General features: G+C 45.5%; 1 protein-coding gene across 9 annotated transcripts in view; it reads right to left on the reverse strand.

Moving 5' to 3' along the window:
* Dlgap1 (DLG associated protein 1) overlaps positions 1-11,079 on the reverse strand; it is a 784,196-nt gene extending 773,117 nt beyond the window's left edge. For 3 of the 9 annotated variants that reach the window (XM_060368166.1, XM_060368167.1, XM_060368164.1), the window contains exon 1: positions 10,833-11,070. The gene's annotated coding sequence lies outside the window, so the exon portion shown is untranslated. Of the gene's footprint in view, positions 1-10,832 lie in introns of all 9 variants that reach the window. The other 6 variants (XM_060368165.1, XM_060368163.1, XM_060368160.1 and 3 more) reach the window with 3 other exon arrangements.
* Positions 11,080-11,378: the final 299 nt, after the last annotated feature.

Consider the following 11,378-nt stretch of genomic DNA (forward strand, 5'->3'; position numbering starts at 1 on the left):
GGGGAGAAAGTTACGTCTGTTCCATTGTCTTCTCCTCACATCAGATGGTAGAGTGTCAGGCAGAGCTTGGCTGGGGGGCTGGGGGGCCGTGGGAGCTACCCTGTGGATTCAGAACCTACATCCTGTGCAGGTGACACAGGAAAGCTGCATCCTGACTGAGTACAAAGACCATGGTGCTCAATGAACACTAGCTCTTGTGAAGTTGCTCAACAAATGTCGATGTGAGTGGGTAATAAAGGAACATGAAATGCTCAGATCCCGGGGTTAGCTTTTAGTAGGAGAAGAGAAGTGTTTCACACCTAGACAAGTCATTTTTAAGCTCTTTACCCCGTATCGCTTTGATGCAGAAAGATGGCCAGAAAGCTAGTTCCTGTGGATAAAATACACTATTAAGAACATGTTTTAATTGCTCGCCATGGGTCCAGCTTTGAGCTAGATACTTTGTACAGGCTGGCTCATTTACTCCTTTCAAATACATTGAAATCCAGGTTTAATGATCCTCATTTTTCAGATGAGAAAACTAGGCTCAATGAAATTAGCTTGCACAAAGTCATGTAGTTAGTTAAAGGGGCTGGCCTCATGAGTCATGCTTGCGGAGAGGTGTGGCTTTTTCCACGGGCAACACAGAAATGGTGGCTCATGCCAAAAACCTGCTGACCCCCCTCTAATTAAGATCTCAAATTTTATCATGTCAGAAACTCAGGTCTAATTTTTTTCTTACTTACAGGAGAGATTCTATCTTTTTAAATATCACAAGCAAATTATAGCTTAGTTACTCCAAATGTGCTCATGATTTCAAATCCTTTCATGTCCCAGTAACGTTCCTATTCCTAATAACCTCAGAGTCCAAGTTTCCATTTAGCCTATGTCATCTCCAATAACTAATTACCAATCATCAAGAAAGCAGCTGTTCCCCGTTAAAACCACTTTGTTAGATATTAGGCTTAGCCCAGAGATGCAAAAACTACATAAATTAATTCATCACTGAGAGAGTTTAACATCTAGCGGTATCCACATGTGTAAGTCATAAAATAAATGATCCAGTTAAATACAAATGAAATTAAGAAGAGAGTTAGCCCTCAGCTAAAAGGGCCATAAATGTTTCATGTGAGAGGTAATATTTGTCTGTGCTCTAAAACAATTATTTCAAAAGAAATGTTTGCTCATGGCAATGTAATCCATACAGAAGAAGAAAGGGCAGAGGGAGGGAAGGAGAGAGGGAGAGAAAGAGGGAGGAAGAAGAGGAGACAGAGAGAGAGAGAAAGAGAGAATCCTAATTCTCATTGGCATGATCTGGGTGAATCAGCTGCCATAATTTGTCAAATAGGAAGAATAAAAACACATGATGAGCAGAGAAACAAATAAGGAAGCCAGAATGGACAATGGCAAAGTTGTGGCCAGGCATGGTGGCCATTACGGAGAATTTAATACAGAGGACTAATTAAAAAGTGGGGCTAAGTAACAAAGGCAGCCTGGTATGTTCCATGGTTCATGTTCCAGTGACACAGCACATGATATGGGCAGCACATTCCTGGTGCTGCGGTAGATGAGTGAGGAGTAAGAATGAATGTGTTTTTCAGAAGTGTTCATGAGACTTCAGAAAAACAAATCTTGCAGGGAATGCTGATGTAATCCTGTGATACCAATATTTGGGAAACAGAGGCAGGGGACTGTGAGGCTGAGGCCAGCCTGGGCTATGTTGCAAAACCCTACATCACAGGTTTGGGGGAAAATGAAGGAATGAAGAGAGAAACTAAAGGAAGGATAAGAAGAGAGAGGGAGGGAGGGGGAGAGGGATGAAGGAAAAAAGAAAGACAAAGGAAAGAAAAAAGAAAAGGAAAAGGAAAGGAAAAAAACCTTGGGGCTAAAATCCAGTTTAGAAGCTTCTGTACATTCCAGCCATAAAATGAAGTCAGAATTCATTTTTAAAATATCCGATAATCTCATTCTAACTTAATGAGGAATAAATTAAGAGCAAGACAAAATTGTGTGTCTTGCAAATCTGGGATGTAATTAAAGGCTTTATAAAGTACCCATAGATGCTAAAGTCTTAAAAAAAACTCAATGGGAAGGTATAGCTTTAGTAGTTTATGAGACATGAAAGGATAACTTCTTTATCACTTCAGACTCAGAAAAGGTTTCATAAGCTACCTACAGGAACAAATTATCAGACCTGCATCTTGTAGAACTTAAAAAACAAACAAACAAACAAACAAACAAACATTTCACCACAAGATAGCATCAAAATCAAAAGGGAAGCTACTAACTTAGTGAGAACTCATCTTCATGTCACTGAGAAAGAAACATCTGACATCCAGAGTATCTAAATCACTGTCTTTACATGAGTATCAGGAAGAAAGCAGACACTGTATGTGACAAGCCAACCCCCAGAAACCAAAATGTTACGAAGGAAAAACTGGCCAACATTCCTAGATTCCTAGCGGTCTCTGGGAACAAATTAATGCTACAACGAGACACCGTCTCACACTCACAAGCTTAGTAAAGAACAAAACGCACCATCAAGTGCTGGCAAGAACAGGGAACAAAAGGGCTTCATATGGGTTGTTGGGTGGAGTATAAATAGATGCTACCAACTTTAATCAGGCACATTCTGCCAAGTATGCAGGTAAAATGCCTTCCTCCTGCAATTGCTCTCTCCAGCGATACCCCAAGGAGCTCTCCTTTGTTAGAATAAGGAAAGAGCATGAATATGAACAGCAGCCTTATTCGGACGCAGCTTAAACACCCATCAAGACGGACACATTAATCGTGATGCAGCCACAGAGTAGAATACTATGAAGCAGTAAAAACAAACAAACTGAGCCTGTGCACAACACATGTCCAAACAATAAAAGAGAGCTGAAGAATACGAAGAATGTCACAATTCTTACAGGGGCCCAAATCCAAACTATGTTGTTTGTATGTCTATTTACACACAGCAGAGCATACAAGGCACAAGGGAATGGTAAGGACACAAAACAGCATACGACGTACACGTAGGGGGCAGTATGTTTGGGAAGTGTCAGCAGTCCACAGGACACTGGGTAAACAGATTATTTCAGATTCTGGCTGGCAGGCGTAAAGTATTCACTATAATGCTACTTCATTTTCTGGATGCCATTAAAATATTTTGTTATAAGAAAAAAAAGAAGTTGCGAATGAAAAGAAATTGTAATAATAGAATTTTGGTATTGAAAATACATGAGTCAGAGTAAGTGAAAAATGGTCAAAAATTAGTGGGAGAAAAAAAACACATACATTTCCTGCATATCACTAAGGGATTAGAGAAATGGCTCAGCTGTAAAAAGCTAGGCTCACAACCAAAAATATAAGAATGTTCCCTAATATACTGCTCTAGTTCTGGGAGATGGTTGGTCTACTTCTGGGTGACCAGTTCTTCCAATTACTGTCTATTTAGGATCCCTGAGTGGCTCCTAACAAGTCCTGTACCCTTATCAAGCCCTCTGTGGAAGGTCTTCATCTGTAGTGTCACCATCTTCCAAAATCAAATTTCTGGGTACAAGAATTAAGAACCATTTCCCTAGACTGGGATCACAGGTTGCCACATCTCTGTAGATATTTACTGAGTCTGTAAGTCATCATTTTCTTTGTCTTAATTCCTACCAATCCATGAGGCTCCTGTTTAAGATTCTTCTGCCCAGAATGTTTTGATTCTTTGATAAGCCCCACACATACATAGATGGTGAAAATAAACACAATAAATATGATCTGTAGTCCCTTATGTTTGAACAGTTGGTTTTATTCTATCACCTAATGTATTATTACTAATTATTCCTGCATCCTCTTGTTGATTTTGTGATGGGTTCTCACTCTGTAGCCCAGGTTAGCCTGAAACTGAGTTTGATCTTAAGACTGGCCTTGAACTCATACCAATCACCCTACTTCATCCTTCCAGTATTTCCTGTGTTTCAATCTTATCCTTTTGATTGAACCTTATGCCTTTAGTTTTCAAATATGCCAGAAGCACAGATTTGGGAGGAATAGATCTTTATGTCTAATTTTTAAAAAAGTTTTAAAAACGTTTATTGGATAAATCAGAGAAAATCACCCCCCCACACACTTAGTTTGAGATGTTGGGTTTGACTATAATCCATAAATGGGGGCATCGTGGTGCTTACGCAGAAGTCAGCCCTCAGAAAGTCAGTGAAGGTGTTATGTCTGTCTCTCAGTGCTGTGACAGGGTTCACTATTTCAGTCCCTGTCCTGTTTGCTTTCTATTGCTGTGACCAAAACTACCAACCAGCTTTGGGAAGAAGGCATCCATCTGGCTTGGCGTGTAGTTCCCCCTGTCACCCTCCACCACTGAGGGAAGTCAGGGCAGGAACCCAGGTAGGAACCAGGAGGTAGGAACTGAACAGGCCACACAGAAGCACTACTCCAACCTGTTTCTAGGTTCACACTAAGCTACCTTCCTCACAACTCCCACGACCATCTGCCCAGGAGTGGCACCGCCCACAGTGAGCTGGACCCTCCCACATGAACCGTGAAGAAAACGACACAAAGATGTGCCTAAAGGCCAGTCTGACAGAGGCACCCTCTCCAGGTGACTCTAGTTAGTGTCACCTTCATGTCAGACCAGCCGGCCCAGGCCCCAGTGAACTTCTGCTTCCTTCCGTGGGCAGTCGTATGCTAGTCACTAGCTCTGTTAGCCCTTGAACTTCTGGCCTTCAGAAACAGAAAACCACAGAATAAAAAGGCACACCTGTACCAGATTCCCTATGGTGGGTGGCAGGGGAAAAAAAAAAAGATCTGCCAGATGAGGCAGAAAGAAATGGAAAAATTGAGAAAGAAAAAAAAATAAAAAAAAAAAGCTAAAATTGATAAGTTTGCTGTGGATAAAGAGGAAGGAAGAGACCCTTTATTAATTATTCCATCTAGAATCTTACCTCTTTTCATAAAACGAGTGCAGGCCCCTTGCTGGAAAACACAGCCATTAATATTATATACTCTGGCCACTCTGGGCTCATCTGTCTCTCAAAGGTATTATTCAAATAAGCCTAAGACTAAACAATGCAGAATCTGATCTAGCAAGGTGAGCCATGCAAAAACAATGAAACATTACCTATGGAGTTACTGTCTCCGCACAGCTGGAAGACACCCCACACTTACTCGCTCGTTTATTCAATTATTCAAGCGTTCACACAGCTGGTATATACGGACTGTTTATCGAGTGCCCTGCACTGGGCTGGACATCGGTGGCATTGACGAGCGTGTCATCTTTAGCTCCTGAGATCACAGGAAGTACACCGTTCTGGACGGGGTGGGAGCGGGGTGGCGGCGGCGGCTGTCATTCCGTCACGCCATCATCAGGTAACATCTCCTGATTAACTGTGAAAGGACGGTGAAGAGGCTGCAAAGCCGTCAAACTATACCCAGCAGGAGCGAGCCTCTAATTAAATGACTCTTCAGCTGAGGGGTATGAAAGAAGAAACAATTGAAGAAAATGGGTTCCAGGGAGAGAGAGAGAGAGAGAGAGAAGACTTTTCACCACAGTTCACACAAGCTACAGAGTCACGTGCGCCTCCTCTGAATTAGCTGAGTTCACACAGTGGAGTTCCAGACGTGGCGGGGCTTCCTGATCCCCCAGAGGCCCTCCCCAATTAAAGAGGAAAGCACATCCTTGCTTGGAAAGTGAGAAGACTGCCATGAATTCTGGGTTAAGAGATGAAGGAAAATAGCATTGACAGACATGAGCTAGTCCTGCGGTCTTCCTAGTGTATGATGGGATGAATCCCATCAAAGAGCAGTTGTTGGCAGAGTCCGGGACAAGATCAAAACGCCATTTTCCTTGCCAACTGCAGCACGTGCTCTTATAAAGAAATCTGGGTGATATCTAGCAGGGAGATTTCTAGTCCAGAAATAGACTTCACACAAAACTGAGTTCCCACTGAAATTGAAACCAAGACAGAAAGGGTCTCCAGGGAAAGGGCAGTCGTCATGAGTTAGAGTAGGGGTTAACGCCAATCCGACCATCATACCCTCAAAGGCACTTGCCAGTAGTGGAGCTATCAGGGAAGCTACTCTAGCAGATGTTTTCAAATTAGCTTTACCATGCCACAGAGTAAGGCGGCAGAGCCGGAAATGTGCCCAGGGAGACCTTCTCACAAGCCGCCTGAGGCGGCCCTTTCAATGTCTCTCGACAATCTTGGTGCTAAGGTTCAGAGTCAAGGCCGGGGAGATAAAGGAGGCCACAGCACAACCCTCCTTTTCTAATTGCGTAGCGGTGGCTTCCACAAAGCTCATCCTGCTGCTGAATACTAAGAAGACCTGACGAGGATGGGCAGCTCCGAACGACGCACTTCATAGCTGGGCTTTGTGTACTTGCTTACTAATCTGACAGGAAACATTGAGAGAAGACAGAGAAATTGTCAGTGGCAACAGACTCAAGTTATAAGTGAATATGAAAATAAATGATTTCGTTTCTGGCAAATTCTAGCAAAAAAAAAAAAAAAAAAAAAAAAAAAAGAAGAGGGTGTGTTTACATTTCCTTTGTGTATTCAGGGCATTGCTATCTAGTTTGCAACCAAAAGTAGAATACTAAAATATGCAGACACATCCCAGCCACCCTGGCTTGTATCATAGTCGAGAGAGAGAGAGAGAGAGAAAGAGAGAGAGAGTGCTGTGTGCATCAATTTTCCTAATTGGGATATCACTTGTTTCTTGGTAGTTATTAACTTCTACAATAAGCAGAAAATAATAAATATCAACCAGGAAAATCTTAAGTTATTAAAGGATGAAAATATCCATAGATTGAGATTGAAGGGCTGGGAACTGCTGAATCAGCAACTCTGTGCAAGACCACCTTCAAAATCAGAGTATGAAACAGTGTACCTCAAGGAATGGCCATTCATTCACCATTCAAACTGTCTGATATATATGTCCATTTTGTTGTTGTTGTCTTTTTTGTTTGCTTGTTTGTTTGTTTGTTTAAGACAGGGTCTCGCTGTATAGCCTTGGATGTCCTGGGCACTCATTTTGCAGACCAGGCTGGCCTTGAACTCACAGAGATCCACCTGCCTCTGCCTCCCTAAGTGCTGAGATTGAAGGCATGCAACACCACACCTGGATACAGTTGTTCTTCTGAATCCCATTTATTATGTAAGTTTGTACGTTGTAAGGTTACAGAGAAGGAAGCCGTAAATATAAATTATAAAGCTAAATGGACACGGGTTGGAGATAAGGTTCTGGCATCTGGCATCTCATGCCCCTGGTCCTCTGCAGTTGTTTAAGTTAGAGGGGATCTTAGAAGGTACTTCCAAACCTTCTTCTGGAGAATGTTTCAGGTCTTCCTAGCAACAAATCTTGATAACTCCTGACAGAGACCAAATCTAGTGAAAGTAACCTTCACCAGCAATGAAATGGAATCAGGCTGCAAAGTCTCCTATGATTTAAAACCATGAAGAGTGTCTTGAGGGGCACTATAATGATTCTTTTCCTGGAAAACAGAGAACTGAAAGCACTTAGAATTTTTGGAATAAAAAGCAGCCCAAGCATGGGGTGTTTTCAAACCCCAATGTTCTTAGCAGCACAAAAATTTTTTAGAATGTTAGCAATAGGCCTTCCTGCTAGAATAGTTATCTAACTTTAAAAAGATTTATATTTTTAATTGTGGATTCATGTGTGGGTATATGCACTTAGGTGCATATACACACAGAGTCCAGAAGAGGGCACTGGAGTCCACAGATCTGGAGTTACAGGTACTTATTGGTTGCCTAGTAAGGATGCTGGGAACTAAATACAGCCTGCTGCAAGAGCTATGTGTGCTCTTAACCTAATGTTTTTTAAATTAACAACAGACCAACATACAATAGGCATAAATTGTAATCATGGGATGTCAGTATTGAGTTTTTAAAGACCCTAATTAACCTTCTTGGTTTTTTAATGGTGATTTTCAAAAGGAAAACCAACCCACCAATGCAAAGAGAAATAACAAAAGAATTCACAACTATAGCATTTCCTTAAATCAGGAGGAACAGTTTCTAAAGAAATGAAATCTTCATGAAGTCTTCCGGTTGGAAATCTCTCACTTGAAAACTAGTTCTCTCTCCTATGAAAAGGGTTAAAACAGTGGCTGAGAACAATCACTAAAGTAACACGATGTGGGTCAGCTTGAATGTGCAAGTTTCACTGCAGAAATGCTCACTGGGCAGCACTGTACTTTCTTCCTTGATTACAAAGTCTTAGGTGGAAGGAAGAGAGTTTCTTTAAAAAACTATGATGCATACCTCAATCAAGATATAGCCACAGCACTGCTGTGTGTCCCTGGGCCATTTATCAGTATTAGTGTTATATAAAATATCAGTCTTGATGACTATCTGGAACACAGCTATGCTTTCAGTAGATCCAAGTCTCAATGCTTCTGTCCCTAAATCTGGATTCAGTAAGAAACCTAAAACATCAGAATTTGGAAAGCAGAGCAGCAGAGCATGTTATGTAGGTTTGTGGTCTCTTTCTGCATAATATTTTGAGGTCCTCTGTCCACTTGCTTTCAATAATCACTCATGTGATTCACCATGTTTTCGGTGGATGGAGAAATCAGAGGTGCGAAACCATTAAAGTCCCCACAGGGAAAGGTCAAACGTTTGTGTGTCATTCCCACTGAGCACAAGGGCTTGAATATAATTTGAAACATTTGTCAGAAAAGTACTTCAGGATCTTTTAAAATGTCTGCTAGCTAGTCCATTTTGCCAAGATGTATGTTGCCTGTATTTATTTTTTTTTTAATTCATACAAATATACAATATATCTTGGTCATACCCATCTCCCACTCCATCCTTATGTTGCATATATTTTATTTAACAGCAAATCTTAGCATAACAGGGAGAGAAAGATGCAAAAGTAGTTTTTAAACCTTAGCTTACATTTGCAAGTGTTTTCTCTTGCAATGTTACCTTTTCTCTCAAGCAAGTCGCTTAGCTTCAGATTTTTCTCAGAATTTTAGACCTAGAACTTGGAATAAATATCTTAAGGTAGTGGTCTGCACAACTTTAAGCTGAACCTTCAAACCCAAATAAAACGAAGAAGCAATGGACACCAGATTTCTATCAACCTCATTTCATTCCAAAGTTTTAATTTTCTAGGCCCAAAGGTAGCTTTTAAATTTTTAAGCACTTAAATTCCGAACATGTGTGCAAATATGTTTTAATGCATTTCATTTCCTTTTTAACACCGTTAAACAAAGACAACACTTCCTCTGGTATTGTATAAACCTGAACGGTTGCATCGTTCCTCGCTTACTTGGAATAAACATCTAAATTGGAATAAACAGTATTGCTATCTACCCAAAATGGCCAGGGCCAATAGCAAGCTGCTTCCTGAAACTGAAATTGTGACATAAATAACTGTCCGAAAAGCTATTCTGGACACCCGTCCTTTCTGATTTAAAACAAACACGAAGCAGAACCAGAGGGGGTTGGGAGAGGATTGTCAGACTTGCCCCGTTGGCCCTAAATGCCTTTTCTGAGTTCTAAGTTCTAAGCATTCCTCACTCCTGTTAGAATAGCCCATGCCATCTTCTAAGAAGTCATTCATGAAGACCACACAAGCTAAAGGTGTGTCCTTAATTGTGACTTTTATTATCTATCTTGTAATTCTGTTGTAACTTCACTTGCTAGGCCAGGAGGCGTGATCAGCAGCCTCTGGGAGCTCAGAACCAGTTTCTCTGCCTCTCCTACAGAGGAGTGAACATTCCCCCCGCCCCTCACCGAGTCCATTAAAGACATAACTTCCCACCCCACAGCGAGCTGGTCCCCCTTGCCTTGCCACCTGCAACCCCTTCCTTTCCCCACGCCCCCACCCCCCTTCTCAAACAGAAAATTCCGCAGCGCTCCAGGCCAGGCAAGGGGTGAGCAGGCATCCGGGGCCAGCGCGCCTCCCGCCCGCACAGGCGCTCAGTGTCTCTGGAGCGGGTACAGGGACCGCGGCCACCCCTTCCCACGGCCTCGGGGACCAGATGAGGACTGGACGGCAACCGCCCGCTCTGGGCGGGTGCTGCCTGCGGGGTCTCCATCTCCACACGAATCCTTAAGGACCCCTCCTCGGCTGCAGCCGCTCCTATCATCAAAGTGCAATGTGTTATCAGCCCGGAGCAAGGACAGGTGCCCATTCGTCCCGGCTCCAGCGTCACCCATTCTGTCCTTAGAACACAGGCTTTCGCCGCCCGCCATGCGATGCCCAGGCAGTTGGCCTCAGCGACTCTCCGGTGACCCCACCCCCCACCCCCTGGGACCCTCTCCTCTGTGTGCGCCTCTCTGTGCCGCTGTCTTTGTGCCTCTCTTTCTCTGGCTCCCTTTTTCCCCCCGCACAGGGAAGGGGTCGCTCTTCACAACCAAAGCCAAAAATGTCACACAAAAAGAGTGCAACAACTTGCTTTGCCAAAGGACTCGGGCGCCCGCGGTGAAGACCCCCCGCAGTGAGCAGCTGCCTTCGCCCGCAAGGTGCTGAACTGGGCCGGAGACACAGGACCCCTGTCCTTGTGCCCTCCCCTCCTCCTCCAGGGACCCTGTCTCAGTTAAAAATCTCTGTCCCTTCTCCAACACCCAAGGGGGCTGCGAAGATCCTCAGCCCGAGGATGGGTACGCTGGCCCCGGGGATCCCGGGGTCACTACGGGGACCAGACACGCTCCCGGGGCAGATGTCAGGGAACTGAGAGCGCAGGCCGACGGCCAGCGGTGGCAGCCCGCAGTCCCTGGGATGCCGGGGCAGCCTCGACCTCGCAGCGGGAGGTGAGTCGGAGCCACCCAGCGCCAGCGCCGCCACCGCCGCCGCCGCCGCCGAGCATGCCCCAGCCCCGCCGCGCAGCCCGGCATTACCTTGCCTCCGCCCGCAGTCCGCTCCTCGCCGGCTGCGTCCGTCCGTCCGTCCGTCAGTCCGTCCCACGAGCCTCGGGGCGAGGGTCGGAGCGGCGGTGGCCCCGCAGTCCGGGACGCCTCTCGGCGGGGTGAAGCGAAGGAGCCCGGCCAGGCGCCGAGGTGGCTGCGGCCGCTCCCCGGCGGCGGGGAAGGTGTCTGCGAGGCCGCGTCCCCGGGATTGCGGCGCCCGGAGCGCAAGGCTCGCCCCTGGCGCGGAGGCTGAGCGCCGGGACGCGGCGGGCAGGGGCGGCGAGGCTGGGCTGGTCACCCGCCCCTGGGTGCATGTTAATACGGCGGGGAGGAGGAGGAGTCCCGCGCTTCCTCCGCCCAACCACCGGAGCCGGCGGGCGGGCGGCGGCCGCGGCCGGGAGCCAGGCGCTCCCACCCGCCCCGGCTACTACGGAGCGGCCGCCGGCCTCGGCCCTGGCTCCCGCACGCGCGTCCCGGGCCGCGGGGAGGCGCCGGCGGCCCCCGGGGGCTGCGCTCTCTCCCGCTCAGCTTCCCGCG

Source organism: Meriones unguiculatus, chromosome 15 (genome assembly GCF_030254825.1).
Source record: "Meriones unguiculatus strain TT.TT164.6M chromosome 15, Bangor_MerUng_6.1, whole genome shotgun sequence".
NCBI classification, from domain to species: Eukaryota; Metazoa; Chordata; class Mammalia; order Rodentia; family Muridae; genus Meriones; species Meriones unguiculatus.